We start from the raw sequence: 21226 nt of genomic DNA on the forward strand, positions 1-21226 counted from the left end.
TAGATCATTGAGAAAGAATTGTTATGTTATTCAATTGATCCAAATCCATCATATCACAAGAAAATAAATGTCACTGTACATGTCATCTGATCATGAAAGCCATGTCCCATAAATCAATTTGAGCAGTAAAGTAGGCCTATAATATCCGTAGCATGATCATCATTTATTAAAGTTGCCGAAATTGTCCATCTATTTGAAGTTGCTGAGATTGTTGAATTTGTTTTGGAAATTTGTGCAATGCTAGTCTTCACTGTGGAGGATAAACCTTACTAGCCCTTGGAATTTGGCACATGTGACAAGGAATATTTCCAGTATCTTTGAGAAACAGTAATTGAGAAGATGAATAAAATTATGGGCTTCTTATGAGTTACTAACTACGGTTGATGAGTTTTGTTGTGGATTGAGAAATATTCACTTTATGAGCGAAGACAGTTTTGTTGGTCAGTTTACTTGATTGGATTATACCCTGAAGAAGCAGCCATGCCACGAAACACGTGTCGGAAATCTCCGCATCTTCAAATGGATGGACAATCTTGTAATCTGGCTTTAAGGCTATTTATGCCCCTAACCCTGTCTTCCAAATTCAATCCATCCTTTGATATATTGATTTATAGACTCTGCTAGAATCCAGCTACATGGACATCGTCTTTCTTATTGAGACATGGACAAACCAGCGTCAGCCCCAGACATCGGTACTCCATCCCCAGCGGCTACAAACTGGTCCGCAAAGACCGGCCCTCCTGGCCAGGCGGCGGCCTGGACATCGCACACAGATCCACCTTCCTCCTTAGAACCAACTCGGAAGAACACTCTCCCATCATGGAACACCTCAGTTTCCAGATCAACGTCAACCCAAACTCCACTTTCCATGGCACCCTCATCTACAGAACACTGCCCAGACTTCAGCGACTCCATCGTCAACATAATAGCACCCCAAGCACTCACCTCCATGAACTACGTTCTCCTCTGCAACCTCAACTATCACATCAACAACTGCTACGACCACAACACCCCTTCCCTGCTCAAGAACCTCACCACCATCGGCCTCAAGCAACTGGTCACCTCACCTACACACATCTCTGGACACACACTTAACCCCATCTTCTCCGCCAGCAACATCGTCACTTTTGGCAACACTTCCACAATACACTGGACTGACCACCACTGCATATACTTCTCCATCAACACGCCTACTATCTACCTCCGCAACCTCCGCTCACTACATAGGGAATAAAATAAGAACACTGAGGAACAACTCACTAGCACCCTCAGCAAGTCACCACCTTCCACCGCCACAGACACAAACATCTCAGCATGGAACTTCCACAAATGGATCTCCGAATGCACCAACACCCTAGCACCACTCCCAACGACCCCAGGCAAAACACCTCCCTAAGAATGCCAGTTGGTTTTCATTAAAACTCGAGGACGCCAGGCGCACCTGCAGATGTTTCGAAAAAAGATGGAGGAACAGCAAGACCCCAGAGAACCTTGCGCCCTTCAAGTCTGCCATCAACACTCACCACAACCTCATTAGATCCACTAGGAAATCCACCCTGCAGGACCGCATCAAAGCCACCGCACACAATACCAAAGAGCTCTTCGCCATGTTCAATAAATTTGACAAACCCCAATCAGAAGCTGCAAACATCCCTCCATTCCAGGACCTCTGCAACAGACTAGCCACCTTCTTCAAAAATCAAGGCCATCTACGATAGCTTCGGACCTTCCATGACCACCTGCAAACAACCAGACCGGATCCTCCGAACCTCTGCCGGTCCTACACCGCTGTGTCACCGTCACCATGGACGAGATCCACTCCATGAGTAGGATCCAATCTGGAGCCCCCATGAATCCCTGCAACCGCCACATTTTCAACAAAGCCAACACCTCAATCGCACCCGAGCTCTGCCACACTCTCAACTGCTCCATTGAGATGGCTACCTTCCCTGAGGACTGAATGCACGCCGAGGTCCACCTGCTCCTGAAAAAAGACCATGGTCGACCCTATGGATCTCAAGAGCTACTGTCCCATCTCACTGCTGCCATACTCAGCCAAGATCATCGAAAAGGCCATCAACGCACAGCTCCGCAAATACACCAAACATAACAACATCCTGGACATCTCCCAGTCAGGTTTCTCAAGCAACCACAGCATGGAGACCACCATCCTCACCATCACAGACAACGCCTGCTCACTCCTCGACTACGTCCAAATAGTAGCACTCATCCTACTGGACCTCTTGGCCGTTTTCAACACAGTCTCCCACAAAACATCCTCTGCTCTAGACTCCACGCAGCTGGCATCAACGGCAAGGCACTACAGTGTGCAGGTGGTTGGACTGGTTTGTAGTGGGTACTTACACCTTCTACCAGGTCCAGTTATCACTTATTAGTGAAATGTAATCAGTGTCTAGGAGCCAGGCTGTCTGTAGGTAGCTGTAGGCAGAGCTGCCAAGGCTGAACTATAAGGCATTCAAAGCTCTTGCAATACCACTGTAGTCACACAGTACTCACACACACGAAAAACAATACTCAGTGTTACAAAAATAAAGGTACCTTTATTCACACAATGCCAAAAATACTTTGGAGATTATACTCCCTTAGGAGGTAAGTAAAGTACACAATATATACACTAGTAACCAAAAACAAGTAAGTAGATAGTCAGAAAATAGTGCAAATAGTGAAAATCACAATAGGTTGCATTGGGCCTAGGTGGAACACAACCCATATACTAAAATAGTGGAATGCAAAAGTCGGTTTCCCACATCACATAGGCAAGTGTAGTGTGTAGAGGGGTGCTGGGAGTGTAAGAAAGCACCAAAGGAAAGCAAAATACCCCGCCCCAGAGCCCAGGAAAGCAGGAGTAAAACACAGCAAGTTTCCTAAAACACACTAGAAGTCGTGATAGAAGATAATGCAAGAACCAGAAGAGACTGCAGGACACCAACAATAGATTCCTGTACCTGAAGACCTGTGGAAGAAGAGGACAAGTCCAAGAAGCACTGAAGAGTCCAGGGAGAACAGGAGCCCCTGCTAACCCAGATGAAGGTGAAAAAGAGGAACCACTATGAGAAGACAAAGTTAGTATTGCACCAAAGACCCAGGACGTCCCCTGAACAAAGGTGCTTTAAATCCTGGTTGCAGAGCACTGTGCAGTCCTGCATCAAGGAGGCATTGTGCAGTGGTAATTCCTAGGAGTTGCGAAGTTGCTATGTGGGGTCCTGCATTTTGTAGAGGATGGTGTTGGCAAGGGGCTAGTTATACAAAGTCCTGCATTGATATGCTTTGTGCACAGTTGATTCCAAAGAAACTGCGGGGCTTGTGATGTGGAGTCCTGTGTCCTTATTGAGGATGCTGTTGATGTAGGGCTTGTGATGTGAAGGCCTGCGTCAAGGATGAGTTGTGCAGCAATGGTCCCTGGAAGGCTGCAAGCATCGATTTGAAGTCCTGCGGCAGACATGATGCAGAGTTTTCTGAGGCAATGCATTGCACAGCAGCTCCAATAAGGTCAGCAATGCACCATCCTGTGGCTCCAGTGCTTTGGCTCTGTTGGGACCACAGTTGAGGCTCAAAGAGCACATTGAGGCCAATAACCAAGGGTCCAGGACTGGGATGCCACCACTTGGGAGGGTACAACTCACAGCTGCCAGAGCCCAGGTCAGGTGCTGGGTAGAAGATGGAGGAAGCCTGTTCTGTCCCTGAGGCTTCTGACCAGGAGGTCAGCCAACTAGCTCTTGGAGTCACTCTGGTGGTCCTGGGTTCATGATATTAGTCAAGTCCTTCATTCAGGCAGGAGCATAGCAGTGCAGCAGGGCTGCAGAGTGACAGTCCGTTTGGCAGCAGGGCAGCACAGAATTCCTTCTTCTGAGTCGTCCAGATGTGTACTGGTGAGTTGGGGACTGAGGTCCAATATTTAAACCTGATGCCCACTTTGGAGTAAGAGAAGCTTTTAGAGGTTTGGGATAAATCAAACTTTTTGGGGGGAAGACCACTCTAATGCTGACAGTACTAGAAGTGACAAACAGAAAAAAGGGCATCCGACTGCCCTCTCTAGATAGAGTGAACAGCATTATAACCTTACTCCCACTGCCCTTCCTTCATCAGGCTGCTGGAGTAAGCTTTCCAAATGCTGTGCCAGTGTGATAAAACTGATGTCACACCGGAATCCTAATTGAGCAGGAGAACAAATGAGGACCAAGGATTTGACTGACATTGCACTCCATCACATTTTTTTTAAAATGTATTTATTATTTTAGACATTATCCCGGCTTGAAATAGAAGTGCATATATTAATATAAAATGGAATACTGTGCAAATCAGCTGGGTGCAGTCAGCTTTACACTTATTTTCTGTTCCAGTACTAGAAAATATGCTTAACTCATTTCCACCATAGTCTGATTAATGTTCCTTTTGCCCCTCAAACCCTAGTATAGTCATCTTATATGGGAATTTAATTCATAAGAGCATCAACATTCTCTTTTTCCATTAACATTGTGTTGATTAGATATATATTTAACCAGAACACAGCACACAGTCACATCAAATGAATATTCCATTATTAGAGCAAACCAAACCTATTCATATTTTAGTCTTAAAGTGCACTGTGAGGCACAACTCTAAAACTTCTATCAAAAGTCCATTTCCAAATTTTGTTTCTGACATATTCCATTATTAGAACCAACAGAGCATAATAGATTTATTTCCTTAAACTCAGTTAAAGTAAATCGTGCGACATACCCTCAAACAATTAAATTCCTTCAGAATTTAAAAAACATTTCTAGACTTTAAAAATCTTTCTTTTCCCTCCAATTCTTTTAGCATCTATATTTTCCCTCTTGCAGACAGTTAGTATTTGCTCAAGCCACATTTGAAAGCTTGGTAGTTTACTAGACTTCCATGTATTTTTTTAAATTATTTAAATAGCTATTAACATTGCTATGGGCCAACAAACACCCACGTTCCTTGGCCTAGGACCTAAAAGTCAAGAACTACCCAATAATGTAGCCTTTGAGTCTGAGGATTTTGGGGATTCTTGAGTAACCTGCATAAACAAATCTCTGCAACAATTCCTGCAGCTTCACTCAGTCCAAAATCCAGTGCTTCCATTTGCCTACTTTTAGACCTGATAGCCTGACAGCCTTAGGGTGGTCTTCCCCTAAACATCTGCCTGCCTCCCTCCATTTTTCAGATCTTGTTTCTGCTGCTTACTTTACCACTGCTGACCACTGCTAAAGTGCATCTGCTCTCTCCCCTAAACATGGTAACATTGGCTCCTACGCAATTGGCATAAATAATTTACCTGTAATTCCCTAGCAAAGTGTACTAGATGTGCCCAGGGTCTGTACATTAAATGTTACTAGTGGGTCCTCAGCACTGATTGTGCCACCCACTTAAGTAGCCCCATAACCATGTCTCAGGCCTGCCATTGCAAGGCCTGTGTGTGCAGTTTCACTGCCACTTCAACTAGGCATTCAAAACTACTTTCTAAGCCTTAAACCCCACTTTTATTACATATATGTCAATCCTAAGGTAGGCCCTAGGTAGCCCATAGGGCAGGGTGCTATGTAAGTAAAAGGTAGGACATGTACTTGTACGTTTTACATGTCCTGGTAGTGAAAACATCCAAAGTCATTTTCACTATTGTTAAGCCTGCTCCTCTCATAGGCCAGCATTGTAAATTCTCTTATATACTTATTAGTAGTAATTCCCAATCTGATTCGAGTAGCATTGTCATGTTTGGTATGGCTGGAATAGTAGTGAGAAATCCTGCTTAATGGTGAACTTGTATTTAACATTACTATTTTTGAAATGGCACTTTTAGAAAGTAGGCATTTCTCTGCACTTACTGTTCTCTGTGCCTTACAGCCTGTCTCCAATCCACGTCGGGTTTGGAACAGTTGACAGCTCCCATTGTGAATTCTACCCAGACAGACATAAACACAGGGCACTCAACAGCATCTGCATTCATCTGCATTCTGATGGGTCTTCCTGGGAAGGAACAAGGGAGGGGCTCTTACTTACACTTCAAAGGCTAGTGGCCTGACCCCACGCAAATGACCGATAACCCCCAAAGATCTGGAAGACAGGACTGGACTGAAAGGGGAACTGGTGCACTTCTAAACTACTCTTTTAAGTTTCCCCACTTGAAAGGCACATTTGGGTATAAATACTGTGTCTGTGACCCCTAAAATCAGACACTTCTGGGCCTACAACTGGACTCTGTCAGAAGGACTGGAGGGCTGCCCAAAGGACTCATTTGGCCTGCTTTTCTGGAAGGACTTCTTTCCTGGTTGTTGCTGTCTGCTGCTCCCTGCTGGATGGATTTTGCCTTTTCCACCACAAGTGACTGCCAAGGGCTTGTCAGCTTGCCTCCTGTTAAGGGAGAAAATCCACTGCACTGGAAAAATTGACGTAACACCAGCAGTATCAACACAGCACCTGTCTCGCAGCACATATTTCATCATCACAGTTGTACGTTTCACTAAATGTCTCTGCGCATCAAGTTTTCATCAAACACTGCACCACAGTACGAAACTGTGATGGGTTCTTGAGGATCATTTGTGGAAGGTATTGAGATAACTCAGCCAAGTCGTATACGGGGTGATTTTTATTTTACATTTAGGGGGTCATTCTGACCCCGGCCGGCGGCGGAAGCCGCCGGCCTGGCTGGGACCGCCAGAATACCGCTGCGCGGTCAAAAGACCGCCGCGGGTATTCTGGGTTTCCCGCTGGGCTGGCGGGCGACCGCTAGAAGGCCGCCCGCCAGCCCAGCGGGAAACACCCTTCCATGAGGATGCCGGATCCGAATGGAGCCGGCGGAGTGGAAGGGGTGCGACGGGTGCAGTTGCACCCGTCGCGATTTTCAGTGTCTGCATGGCAGACACTGAAAATCTTTGTGGGGCCCTGTTACGGGGGCCCCTGCAGTGCCCATGCCATTGGCATGGGCACTGCAGGGGCCCCCAGGGGCCCCACGACACCCCTTACCGCCATCCTGTTCCTGGCGGCCAAAACCGCCAGGAACAGGATGGCGGTATGGGGGTCGGAATCCCCATGGCGGCGCAGCAAGCTGCGCCGCCACGGAGGATTCCCCAGGGCAGCGGGAAACCGGCGGTACACTGCCGGTTTTCCGTTTCTGACCGCGGCTGTACCGCCGCGGTCAGAATGCCCATGGGAGCACTGCCAGCCTGTTGGCGGTGCTCCTGCGGTTGTTGGCCCTGGCGGATTTTACCGCCGGGGTCAGAATGACCCCCTTAGTGTGTACAGGTAAGTAATCTCAGTCTATTTGCTTTCTTTTTATCTCTTGTCTCAGTTCTTCTCTCCCTTGTCTCATTGGGTTCCTTTATGGGTGTGCTGATGTTCTTCTGTTTCTCTCTTCTTTTAGGTCTTGACCTTCACCAAGTACCTCCACCACAGGCGGGACCATGTGGACAAAACGGAACCAGGAGAACAGGTAAGTGGACCCCTCTCTTTTAAATATGTTTATTAAAAAGAAAAGGGGGGAGGAAAGGGTGGTGAAAGGACAGAAAGTGAGGGGATTATTCCGTTTAGGAAAGGATTTAAGGGCAAATAAATAGTGTATACACCTTGTTGTGCAAGAAAAAGAAAAACAATAAATACTTTGATTAAATCTTCTCTCTCTCTACTGGGAGTTTTGGTGGAGCCCAGGTGTATAGGAGTCTCCTCCTTCTCGTTTTATGTCTGTTTTTCTCTATTCCCCAAGTTGTCCTTTCCTCCTCTTCCCCCTACCACCAATATCCCATGGGGTTTTGTATACAGGCATGTACCTGCATGAGGAACATCCCTCCGGGGACGTGGCTGGTTGTTGTGCCTTGAGCTTCCATGTTTCCCGTCTTCTCTGTGTCCACGTTCCATTGTACGCCTCCTGTATCCTCTGTCTCTGTGTTCCGCTGCACACCTCCTGTCTCCTCTGTGTCCGCATTCTGCTGCATGCCTCCTGTCTCCTCTGTGTCCAAGTTCTGCTGCACGCCTCCTGTTTCCTCTGTGTCAGCGTGCCGCGGCACTCCTCCTGTCTCCTCTGTTTTAACCCGGATATCCTGGTTGTCGATGAGAGTCAGGACCTCGATTCTTGCTTTAGTACCCCTGGGGTACAATAATGAGGGCCTGTTTCTTCATCCCGTAACAGGGTTGTTGAAACCCTGTTACAGTAACCAAGGCTGCGTGCCTGGAAATCTGCACATCACCTTACCTGCGAGCCAAGAATCGTTGCATCACCTCCACCGTGCTAGAAAAAACAACGCATCACTTTACTTTCTGATGCTTCATCTCCTCTGCAACACCCAGCCTCGTTATTTTTTACGCTTCCCAGGTACTTTGTGCTAAAGAGATTCATCGTATGGAGATTGCTTCCTATGGATTAAGACTACTTAATGCTCTAAAAAGTGATCTCTTGACTTGTGCATATTGGATTTTTATTGGTTTGATCTTGTTTTATTTAGTTAAATATTAGCAATTTTCTAAGCTGTTGTGGAGTACTTTATGTGGTGTTTTCACTGTGTTACTGTATGGGTATTTGCACAAATGCCTTACACATTGCCTTCTTATTTAAGTCTGCCCGCTCTGTGCCAAGCAACCGGAGGGTGAGCACAGGATAATTTAGGTTGTGTTTTGACTTACCCTGACGAGAATTGTGGTCCCTTCTTGGACAGGGTGCATACCTCTGCCAACTAGAGACCCATTTTCTAATAACTACTTTACCACACCTTGTTCACTTATCGTATATACTTGCATTCCATCAGTGCAACTTTTGAGGTGTGAAGTAAAGTAACCAATGGGTGTACATATGCATATAGTGAAAATGGGCTACTCTCGTTACCCCACAATTAAAAATAGATATATTGTTCCATTCCTCTTTGGTATGATTTATTGCAGTCAACTTCACCCATCATTTTTGCATGGAGTGAAAGGATTTATACTTGGAATTTCTACAGACCATAATCCATGCTATCCGGGTACCAATCTTTCTGGTTACAGTCTGGGATTTAGACAGCTCCTTTTCCCTTGTAGACTTTATCTGGAGGGGTAAATTATTTTTAAGGTAGCTTGATTTTGTAAAAAAAAATATAGCCTTCTCTTCTCGGACTGGGAGTATCTTTATCTTAAGACACTCCCAGGTGATTACCTCATTATTACATATCTGGTCCCCTAATTTCGCCATCTTAGCTTTTTATTCATCACATTTGTGATGGAGTACTTTGTCTACCAATCTCTAAATAAGGCCCTTAGTTCTATTTGTCAGTAGTATAGGAGTCATGATCAAATATAGCCCTTCATCTTTACTCCCCGGACTGATTAATACAGCACCTAGCTTAATAGGAGACCAAAGAGGTCTGGTACTGGAATATTGAGTTTTAAATAATGTGCCACAAAAAATAATTGCAGAAATATTGAAAAGCAAATATCAAGGTAACTATACATAAGTACGTTTATGCATATACAGAGAACGCAATAGCAGCTTCATAGTTATGGCTACAGAAACCCAGCTGAATGGAATTACACCAATTATGGCATAAAAGGAGAACTTCTCTCAAGAAAGTGATTTTGCTGGTTTGGTGTGAATACGTTCAGAAGCTTTCAAGACATTTGCTTGATAGAACAGTTGTTTGAAGGCTTCAGATTTCAATCAAACAGTGGAAAAAACGATATACGTGGACAGTTATTTTATCAATGGTCCATTAAACCAGGTTTGCAGACCGTTCGCTTATCCAAAATAAAAAAAAAGAATCATATCGATTTGGACGTTGGAGCGCTTATTCTTTCATTAATTTTGTGACCGTAAATGACACAAAGCGTTCTGTTTGGCTGGACACAACTTGACAAAATATATTGTGGGCACCTTTACAGGACTGTTGCATTTGGTATATGATCAACCAAAACTCTCTCAAAAAACAAATTGAAGCCCCTTTCAGATCTGATTTTAACACCTTAATCAGTGCTTACTAATACTTCTCAACCAACTTAAAATGGAGTTAAGCTTCCAAATCAGAACTAAAAACCACTGTAATGAGCAAGTGTTGGTTAGGACGGCAATCCATACCTTGCACAGGAATCATGCAAAATATAACTTGCACACCTAATGGTATGCTCATGAACTCACAATATTTATATAAATAGGTAACATCAACTAACAGTACACTGTAATTAAATACCAGCACACTAAACTACTAAATAATAACACTTGTAATCTTCTCTTTCAGATTGTTAAGTGTAAAATGGTATGTATGTCTGTAAGATTATTTAGGACAACTGTAATTGTATCGATCACATCAAGGGTGAAGATGTGAGCAATGTATTTGGTGTGACTTTGAACACTACTTCTCTTCTAACTCCTCTTTCAATCTGCTGCCCTACAGCCATGATGTAATAAAGTATTTTTCTCTCAGTACATGATACAAGAATATAGAGTACTGCCTACACCATCATTGCACTACCCACCTACCACACACCAGCATCCCATTTTCCTGTAATCACGCCAACTGCAAATTTAGATTTTTGAATCCGCTAACATTCTTCCCGTAAAAACAAACATGAGGATCTTTCTAGCTGACATGCAGATCCACATATGTACTGTGAGAGTGCGAACTTTAGATATGTTTATTAATGATTTTCGTATTAATAATGGGTGATTAACCAATGTGTAAAACGAGAACGTTTTACTTAACTGAACAAAATTATATTCAGATGCTGTAGTTATTTTCCATGATTCGAAGCTTTAATAATAAATGTTTTCAAGCTTGTGTAGACGTATCCACAGCTACCCATTGTGGGTTGCGGTGACATGTCCTACAAGGTGATATATTAACCAAGCATTGCATAAGTTGAAATGTTCTATTGTTTGAGAATATTACTAATATTGGGTCTTTCCTCGAGGATGGAAGTAAAATGTTGCCGAGAGAGTTTCTTCCTGAGAACAAGATATGCAAGTGGCGGATGAGACAATGAAGTTACAGACGAGACAGGAAGAGAGTGTATATACTGAAAGAAACTGTTATAGTTAGCGTAGGTTTGTCAAGTTTAGGTCATCATATTAGTTGTCGATTGGCTTAAATGAAAAAAAAAACATAGATTGGCCAATCAGGAGTTGATTAGGTTTTAGTATAATAATCTGTGTAGACTAATTAGGTGGTTCTCGGAAAGAGTAGAATGCTAGGACCGTGGGTTCGTTGTTCCTTGAGAGCAGTCAAGTGTCGAGATTAGCTGACGTAAGGGCCAGAGCTGTTGATGGTGTCCTCAAGTGGAAGCTGATCTATTGCTGTTAATACTATTGTGGTAATGTATGTTATTAGATGTGAATTGTGTCTCTCTTGCTTTTCAGGTACCAACTGCAACTAATGATTATATCGCTGCACATTATTAACTTTTATAAATTGACATAATTGAGACAACAATTTTTCAAAATTTGTGTTTCTAAATTCTTTTCAGATGACGCTCAACATGTAATGCTAATTTGTGGTTAGCGCAGGGAAATAATCCTCAATCAATCAATCAATCAGGGGATTTATAAAGCGCACTAATCACCCGGTAAGGTCTCAAGGCGCTGGCGGGGGGGGAGCTACTGGTCGAAAAGCCAAGTCTTGAGGTGTTTCCTGAAAGATAGAAGGTTTGGGTCAGGCGGAGGTGGAGTGGTAGGGAGTTCCAGGTCTTTGCGACAAGGTGAGAGAATGATCTTACTCCGGCGGTCGTGCGGCGGATGCGAGGAACGTAGGCGAGGGCGTGGTTGGCGGAGCGAAGGTTGCGGGTGGGGGTGTGAAAGGTGAGTCTGTCGTTGAGGTAGGCCGGTCCTGTGTTGTGGAGGGGCTTGTGTGCGTGTATGAGGATTTTGAAGTTGATCCTCTTTGATACTGGTAGCTAGTGTAGGTCTCTGAGGTGGAGTGAGATGCGGTCGCAGCGTGGGATGTCCAGAATGAGGCGGGCGGATGCGTTCTGGATTCTTTGCAGTTTTGTTTGGAGCTTGTTTGTTATTCCTGCATATAGGGTGTTTCCGTAATCCAATCGGCTACTGACCAGGGCGTGGGTGACGGTTTTCCTGGTTTCAATGGGAATCCATTTGAAGATTCTGCGGAGCAGGCGGAGGGTGTTGTAGCAGGAAGAGGAGATGGCATTGACCTGCTGAGTCATGCTGAGTGTGGAATCCAGGATGAAGCCCAAGTTGTGTGCGTGAGAGGTGGGTGAGGGTCCTAGGGAGGTGGGCCACCAGGAGTCATTCCAGGCAGAGGGGTTGGTGCCGAAGATTTTTAATTCTGTCTTGTCTGTGTTTAACCTGAGGTGGCTTGATTCCATCCAGCTGGCAATAGTGTGGAGTCCGTTGTGGAGGTTTACCTTTGCAGTAGTGGGATCTTTCGTGAGGGAGATGATGAGCTGAGTGTTGTCAGCGTAGGAGACTATGTTGATGTGGTGTGTTCGTGCGATGTTTCCGAGGGGGGCCACGTACACGTTGAAAAGTATGGGGCTGAGTGAAGATCCTTGAGGGACGCCACAGGTGATGTTGGAGGCTTCTGATAGGAACGGCGGGAGGCGAACTCTTTGGGTCCTGTCCGTGAGAAATGACGAGATCCAGTCCAGGGCTTTGTCGCGGATTCCAGCGTTGTGGAGGCGTGTGCGGAGAGTGTGGTGGCATACCGTGTCGAAAGCTGCGGAGAGGTCCAGGAGGATGAGTGCTGCTGTTTCTCCTTTGTCGAGCATGGTCCTGATGTCGTCTGTTGCAGCAATGAGTGCAGTCTTGGTGCTGTGGTTTTTGCGGAATCCGGATTGGGAGGTGTTGAGTGCCTTGTTGTCTTCCAGGTACCGGGATAGGTGATTGATCACGATTTTTTTGATGACCTTGGCTGGGAAAGGGAGGAGGGAGATAGCTCAGTAGTTCTTGGGTCTGCCTTGGGTTTCTTTAGCAAGGCGTTGATTTCTGCATACTTCCATCTCTCTGGGAAGGTGGCTGATTTGAAGGAACTGTTGATGGTGTGGCAGAGATGGGGGGCAATGATGGTGTTGGCTTTGTTGAAGATGTGGTGTGGGCAAGGGTCCGATGGTGATCCGGAGTGGATGGTGGCCATGGTGTTCGGAGTGTCTTCTGTGTTGACCGGGGTCCAGGTGTGGAGGAGGTGGGTGTTGATTGGTGCGTAGGGCTTATGTTCTGGTTTGAGATCATTTTAATGCTGAGCTAATGACTCTTGTATCATCATTACCGGTTTTTGTAATATTAATAAGTGTGATTCTTTTGGAGATTATTTGCTTGTCTGTATTAATCAAATTGAGATATATACATCATTACACTGAGCCGCTATTGATCCTTTATGCTTATCATTTGTGTTTGAGAGTTATCTTCGTGACCTTAGCATTGTTAATATAGTGAAATAAACTCATGTATTCTTGTTACTAGGGTAGTGTGATTATTGACTAAAAGCTTTTTTAATATCAAATATTGTTGAATTGTTATTTGGATTATTGGTACTCACAATTCCCATTGGTGACACCCCCTCAAGCCTATGTCACTAAGATCCAGCGTCCTCTAGCGCATGATCCTTAGTATGGTATTAATAAAATTTGGATCTTATGGCGCGCTCACAGTACTGATGTTACAATTATTGGTCAAAAACACTTTCTGACAAACATAATTGCTGTGGGGAAGAACTGACGTTTTCAGTCTCTGAATAATAGTTTTAAAATATTTCAAGCATTTAAGTGCTCATAATCCAACCTAGTGTCCATGGTTGTTCATAAACTAGTTGATTTGAACGAGATGTGTTGCTGGGAAAGTTTGGAAAAAACTGTTTTAATATGAAGCATATTGAATTTCAGCCAAAGAACCACTCATCTAGTCTGTAAATTGAAAGAGATGTCGAGATCAACTAAAGTTTAAAACAGACTGACACCACAGACCCAAATAATCTAGAACATTTTGGGTGAAATTGTATAAAAAGGCCTGTGCACAGTTTTATGTTTCTCACAACTATTTTACCTGCATTATTGGGGCTAGCGACAAACTGTTTGCCTCTGTTGCCGGTTTTACCAGTTGTGTGGTAATTCTGCACACCAGCAACTGCTCCCAACACACATTTCACCAGGTATTACCTTGTGACAGTCACAAGAAAAAGAGGATGGAAAAGGGACAAAAGTATTGAAATTAAGAATGGTAATGCCACTTCTGCACGCTGTCTTCCATTCTGATCTCAAAAACTCATAATCAGCTGTGTGTCATTGCTATGCTAAACATTGCAAGTGGCAGTAACAGATTTAATCTGAGGTAAAATTACTACTGAAAAATCCAAAGTGTTTGGAATTAATGAATGAAAATGCCGCCCTACTAAGTTTTTACAAAGAAAAAAGGTAATTGACAATGCTCATGCAAACAATTTAAGCCACTTTTCACTGACAGGTTGTTAGGGGTCCTTTCATAAAAGTATTTATCAAATGGGAAGTAGTACTCCGGTAATCCTCTTTTATATCCTCTTAAATGCCTTTATAAATTGGTGTCAAAACACACACATCTCTATTAATAAAAAGTACAAAGAGGGCATAGTAATTTCTATTTGCACTGACTGTATATGAATATTCTCTCAATAATACCATTTTATTCCCATTGTGTATGTTTTCGAACTGATTCACAAGCGTATGTAAGTGTACGTAAAGGGGTACTACAGAAATGTTGCTTTATTTACTTCAGAATGTTAGAGGTCTCTTACTGTTTTATCATGGACATTTCTAACTTTGGATTTACAGAATATGGTGCAAAAATTGATGAATTGTTGTCTTTTGGCACACATTGCATAAGTGAATGCTCAGTAAGAAGAATTCCTCCACTGTAATTATGTGAGGAAGAGGGAACTCAATTTCTAGCTAGATATTTTGTTTATTGAGGCAAGCAGTCAAAGGTAGCCACCTACTCCTTCAGTGTCAGGCAATGCATTTTAACTCAACATGTTCACTGCAGAATGCAGAGTCGAGTTATTAGGGGAAGAGTGTCATAGAGGAAGCCTACCTTATATTACGCACTCTGAAGGAGACAATACACTTAGGGGCCAATCCATCAAGTCATGTATCAGTATATAAAAGAGTACCACACTTTTACTCTTCTACTTACTCATAGATGCCTTTGTGAATTGGCTCCAAAATATCTAAAATGGGAGTAAAATTAAAATAGTCATAATACAAAAAGAGACGACTCTGTGTTTCAGGCGTTTCACAAAGGCATGCATGTCTTCATAAAAGTGTACTTCTGTAGGACTGCTTCCAGTACTCATAAATGCTTTTGTGAATTGACCTCTTAGATTAAATATTTACCTCTGGAAAATATTTGACATGGTTGAGTTGTTAGCGGGAATGTCCCACAAAAAAGAGCCAGAACTACTCTTCGCTACCTATTGGAATATAGGCAAGAGTTGTGGGAATGCTGGGACGCAGCTACAAAAGATAATTCAGCAGTTAATCTTATATTATAGAGGGCATAATATTTAAAGAGGACACCACCCTCTCCAATGAATGAATGAATAAAAAGATGTATAAAGCGCAAAATAATACCCATAGATTTCTAGGCGCAAAGCAAGAAACAAAGAAGGAGAGCCACCATCCCTAGCCACTTGCTTCTCTTGAATTTCTAAAAGAGACAGATAGGTAGAAGACCTTATGCCAACAGGGAGATGATTCCAATGAGAGGCCCTGGATCTGAAAAAGCTTCTGCTGCCCCATGAGGAGCATTTAAAATGAGGCAGATGACCCCTGACCTGTCTTAAGGCCAGGAACCGCTCTGGGCACCGAGCAGCTCCACCAGACTGCCTTTGTGCTCCTAACCGGCCCTCGCTGCCGCCATGAGTTCGAGGCCCTCCACCACCAGCAGGCACCCACCTGAGCCTTATCCCTGGTGTCTAGTGGTAGACGTAAGTATCGTGTGTTGGTCTTGTTATCTTGTGTGTTTGTCTTGCTTTTGTTTTCTGTGCCTGTGTGTTGTTTTTCTGCTTTTGCCTTTTTTGCTGTCTCTGCCTTTTTTTGCCCGTTTCTGCTTAGCTTGTTCTGCCCGGTTTCCCCGTTCCCGCCGCTGCGTCCCCTGCGGCCCCACCTCCTCACCCCCCCATTTGCCACCCCCTCCCACCTCCCAGCTGCTCCTACCTCCCACCTCCCCTTCTTAATGGTGGCCGCTGCGCAGCGCCTGTCGCCCTGCCCTTCACACCTCCCACACCTTCAGATGCCACTACACCACCGAAGAGCTCCACGTGCTCCACTCCGGCCGGCCCACTGCCTGCGCCCAGGCCTCCCACAGGCAAACCCTTTGCCTGCCGCTCGTGCCGTTTCACCTGCAATCAAGCCACCAAGCACCACAAAAACACCCCAACCATCTCAGCTGCATCCTCCTCAACACCCACTCCGTCCACAAGCACACCATGGAGCTCTGGGACCTACTCACGTCAGCCTCCCTTGACCCCGCCTTCCTCACCGAAACATGGATGAACCCCTCATCAGAACAAGACATTGCCATAGCCATCACTGAGGGCTGAAAGATCACCCGAAGAGACCGTATCAACAAACCAGGAGGAGGAATCGCCATAATCCACAGAAGCTCCACCAGGATCTCCACCAATACCAACGACGCCCTGGATGCTGCAGAACACCTGTACTTTCATTTCAGATACACATCAACGCCCCCACCTCCAATTCTGCAACGCCATTGCCGACACGATCTGCTCCCACGCCCTCGCCTCCTCGGACTACCTGCTCCTCGGCCACTTAAATTTCCACCTAGCATAGCAGCCTGGCCAGATGCCCTACTGGACAACCTCGCCAACCTCAGCCTCAAGCAACTGGTCACCTCGCCCACCCACTCAGCCGGGCACACGCTCAACGCCATCTTCTCCTCCAGCGGCCACATCACTTTCACTCACACCACCAAACGCCATTGGACCGACCACCATTGCGTTAATTTTTCCTTCCTGAAGGCCACCACCCACCACCAACAGCATCCGGTCCCTCACTGCAAGTGGAACAAGATCTCCAAGGAACAACTGATCTCCAACCTCGCCCAATCCCTACCACCCAAAACCAATGACCCCATCACCGCCGCCCTCAACCTCAACCAACGGCTCGACGACTACGCCAACACCCTTGCTCCACTCAAGAAAACCAGCAACACCCGCGTCAACAAGAAAGCTCCCTGGTTCACCGCAGACCTTCAGATCTCCAACTGAGAATGGCGGAAAGCTGAGAAAATCAGGCACCAAGAACAATGAGAGAGCAACTTCACCGCCCTCAAATCAGCCATACACAAACATCACCAGCTCATCTGACCCACCAAAAGATCTTTTTACAAAGAACGGATTAACAACAATGCACACAACAGCAAGGAGCTATTCAACATCATCAAGGAACTCACCAACCCCAAGTCCTGCGCCACCGACCCTCCCCACTCACAAGACCTCTGTGACTCCCTCTCCATTTCTTCCACCACCAGATCACAGACATACATGGAAGCTGCGCAACGCTATCCCCCAGCACCACCACCACTGACATGGTCGACCCCATCACACCCTGCTGCACCGACATACTGAGCGCCTGGACCCCCATCAATTATGAGGAAACCACCAAACCCATGAGCACCATCCACTCCGACTCTCCTGCAGACCCCTGCCCTCACCACGTCTTCAATAAGGCCAGCCAAATCGTCGCTCCCCAGCTCCGGACCATCATCAACAGCTCCTTCGAGACTGCCATTTTCCCAAAAAGCTGGAAACACGCCGAAGTCAACGCCTTGTTCAAAAAGCCCAAAGCCGATCCCCGAAGACCTCAAAAACTACTGACCTATCTCCCTACTCCCCTTCCCGCGAAGGTCATAGAGAAGATAGTCAACAAGCAACTTTCCCGCTTCCAGGAGGACAACAGCCGACTCAACGTATCCCAGTCTGGATTCTGCAAAAACCACAGCACCAAGACCGCCGTTATCACCTGCACTGACGACAACCGGACCAGGATCGACAAAGGTGAAAGCCCTCATCCTCCTCGACCTCTTCGCAGCCTTCTACAACGTATGTCACCAAACCCTTCGCACACGCCTCTTTGACACCGGAATTCGCCAGAGAGCCCTGTACTGGCTCACCTCCTTCTTCTCCAAAAGAACACAAAGAGTTCGCCTCCCCATTTTCCGGTCAAAGGCCACCAAAACCATCTGTGGGGTCCCCCAGGGATCCTCACTCAGCCCCACCCTCTTCAATATCTACATGGCTCCACTCGCCAACATCATTTGATCCCACGGCCTCAACATCATTTCCTATGCAGATGATACTCAGCTCATCCTCTCCCTCATGAGGAACCCCCCCCAACCGCCAAGAACAACATCCACACCGAACTCCTCGCTATCGCCAACTGCATGACAGCAATCCACCTCATGCTGAACTCAGAAAAAACTGTGATCATCATCTTCGGCCCCAACAAGGGACGAGTCCCGGTGGCCGGCCACCCTGGGGTCGCCCCCCACACCCACCACCCACCACCCACACATGCAACCTCGGCTTCATACTAGACTCTTCACTCTCCATGACCCAGCAAGTCAACGCCATCTCGTCCTTATGTTTCAACACCCTTCGAATGCTCTGCAAGAACTTCAGGTGGATTCCCGTGGAAACCAGAAGAATGGTCACCCACACCCTTGTTAGCAGCAGACTGGACTACGGCAATGCACTCTACACCGGAACAAGGGCCAAGCTCCAGAAAAATCTCCAGCGTATCCAGAACGCCTCAGCGCGTCTTATCCTCAACCTCCCTCGCCACAAACACATCTCTGCCCACCTCAGGGACCTCCACTTGCTACTCGTCAAAAAAAGGACGGTCTTCAAAATACTAATCCACGCTCACAAAGCTCTCCACGACACCGGACCGCCCTACCTCAACGATCAACTCAACTTCCAGAACCTGACTCGCCAGCTCCGCTCCGCCAACCTCGCCCTCACAACAGTTTCTCGCATTCACCTTAGCACAACCGGCAGCAGATCCTTCTCCCACCTCGCCGTGAAAACCTGGAACTCCCTCCCCGCCAACATATGTAAGACCCAGGACCTCCTGAACTTCAGGAAGCGCCTCAAAACCTGGCTCTTCGAGCAGTAGCACCCCCCCAGCACCTTGAGACCCTGCCGGGTGAGTAGCGAGCTCAACAAATTAATTGATTGATTGAGGCATCACCAAAGTCTTGGCAGAAGCAGAACATAAGATTCCTTCTGGAACATATCTTCTCAACTTTTGTTTGAAATAGCTGGGACCATGCCCATTAAGGGTCTTATGGGCCAGACATAGTGCTTTACAAATAATCTTTTGTTTTACTGGCAACCAGAGTAACTTACTGATGGTCCCTTTTGCAGACTGCCTTTTAAGGATTGATAGCAGAAACACTGCAGCCGCATTTTGCACAGTGTGAAGTTTGATCAGGGATCCTTTAGCCAGATACAAACTGTAGTGGTAATCCGGTCTGGCCAAAACTAGGGCCATGATAATTGCTTTTAGCAAAAAAAAAGGTATGTATCTTCTAGTTTTATTGACCAGTCTTAGCGACTGAAAAGAAGAGGAAGTGACCTTGTTCACTTGGCTTTTGAGATTCAAGTTACGATCCAGGATGACCCCCAAAGTTTTCACCATATCAACCGTGGTAGAAACCACCCCTGGATCCAACAGCCACCAGGCTGGGGACCAAAAATCTACATTGTTGCCAAACAGGATAACCTCTGTTTTTGAGGAGTGAAGTTTCAGGCAATTTTGGTCCATCCATTTGCTAACCGCACTCATGCAGTTTCTGAAAAGCTCCCTAGAGCGAATATCACCTTTGGCAATGAAGAACACGATCTGTGTATCATCAGCATATGAAGCCAACACAGATCCAAAAGATTTGATAAGAGCAGCTAGAGGAGAAACATACAGATTAAACAACATCGGGCTCAGTGAAGAACCCTGCAGCACTCCACATGGCAGAGAGAAAATCTCTGAGGTGAAATCTCCAAATGCTGCAGATTGAAGATGACCAGAAAGAATGGATGGTAATAGCATAGCAGCCTGGCAAGCCATCTCCATGCTGAAGATCTATCCATTAGCCACTTGCGGTTTACATTATTAAAAGCCGTTGAAAGGTCTAAGAGGACCAAAGAGGCATTCCATTCTCCATCCAGGGCGATCTGATTTCTTTAGTGGCCACTAATAAGGCTGATTCTGTAGGATGGCCTTTCCTTCCACCAAATTGTGCATCATCAAGAAGATGCTGATTTTCAAAAAAGCAGTTAAGTTGGTCATTCAGCACTTTTTCCACCAATTTTGCAGGAAGTGGGAGCAGAGAGATAGGACAATAGTTGTTTCGATTGAGCACTTTTAAGTTAGACATTTTCAGTAGAGGGATAATTGAGGCCTGCTTCCAAGCAGTAGGAAAAACCCCTGAATAAAACATGGCAGTGAATATATTGGGCAAATGTGATGCTAACATTTTAGAGGCCATATGCCAGATTTTGGGGGGACAGGGGTCCTGTGATGAGCAAGAGTTAATTCCCAACATGACTTTTTATGACTGGTCCCCAGATGGAACCTCAAACTGCTCAAGGGGGCCTCTTGGCTCTAGAGATACACTAGGCGTGTTGCCTTGACAGGCCCCATCCTGGCCCAAGAGAGTAAATTAGTTAATAATAGTAATAACCTTCATTTGAAAGGAGTGGGCTAATGAATTACAAAAAACTGATTATTGACTGCTAACAAAACCTGGGAAGGTATAGTTCATTTTTTATAGTTCTAAAAAGGGTTTTGTTATAATCGCCTGCCAGTCTAATTTGTTCAGAGAAATAATTAGATTATTCCAAGAAGGACGACTTTTTATATTCTGCTAAGCAGTCTTTATATTTTTTTTCTTTCATTAGCACTGTAGTTCTTGTGCCATTTCCTTTGCTGCCTCCTACAGCCTTGTTTCAACACCCTCAAAGATTCATTGAACCATGGCTGAGACTGCTTCTTGTTGTCATTAGACCTGTTAGTCAACAGGGTTATGACGTCAAGGGCAGCGGTAACCCAATTTGCAAGCTATTCAGCCATCTGGTCGGGATACTCATAATGATCGGGGTGGACGTAGCTAATATGGTATTCAATTCAGTAGGTAGAATCTTGTGTCAAGTCCTAATCGTACCTTTTGGATGCTACAAGCTACACATGAATTATCTTGTTGGTGAAACCTAGAGAGGAAAATAATTCACAAAGATGGTCTACATCC

The 21226-nt window shown here is 45.4% G+C and overlaps 1 protein-coding gene across 1 annotated transcript in view; it reads right to left on the reverse strand.

The window, feature by feature from the left end:
• SLC6A2 (solute carrier family 6 member 2) overlaps window positions 1-21226 on the reverse strand; it is an 821779-nt gene that overhangs the window by 91407 nt on the left and 709146 nt on the right. The gene's annotated exons all lie outside the window — the stretch shown is intronic.

Source organism: Pleurodeles waltl, chromosome 12 (genome assembly GCF_031143425.1).
Source record: "Pleurodeles waltl isolate 20211129_DDA chromosome 12, aPleWal1.hap1.20221129, whole genome shotgun sequence".
In the NCBI taxonomy this organism is placed as follows: Eukaryota; Metazoa; Chordata; class Amphibia; order Caudata; family Salamandridae; genus Pleurodeles; species Pleurodeles waltl.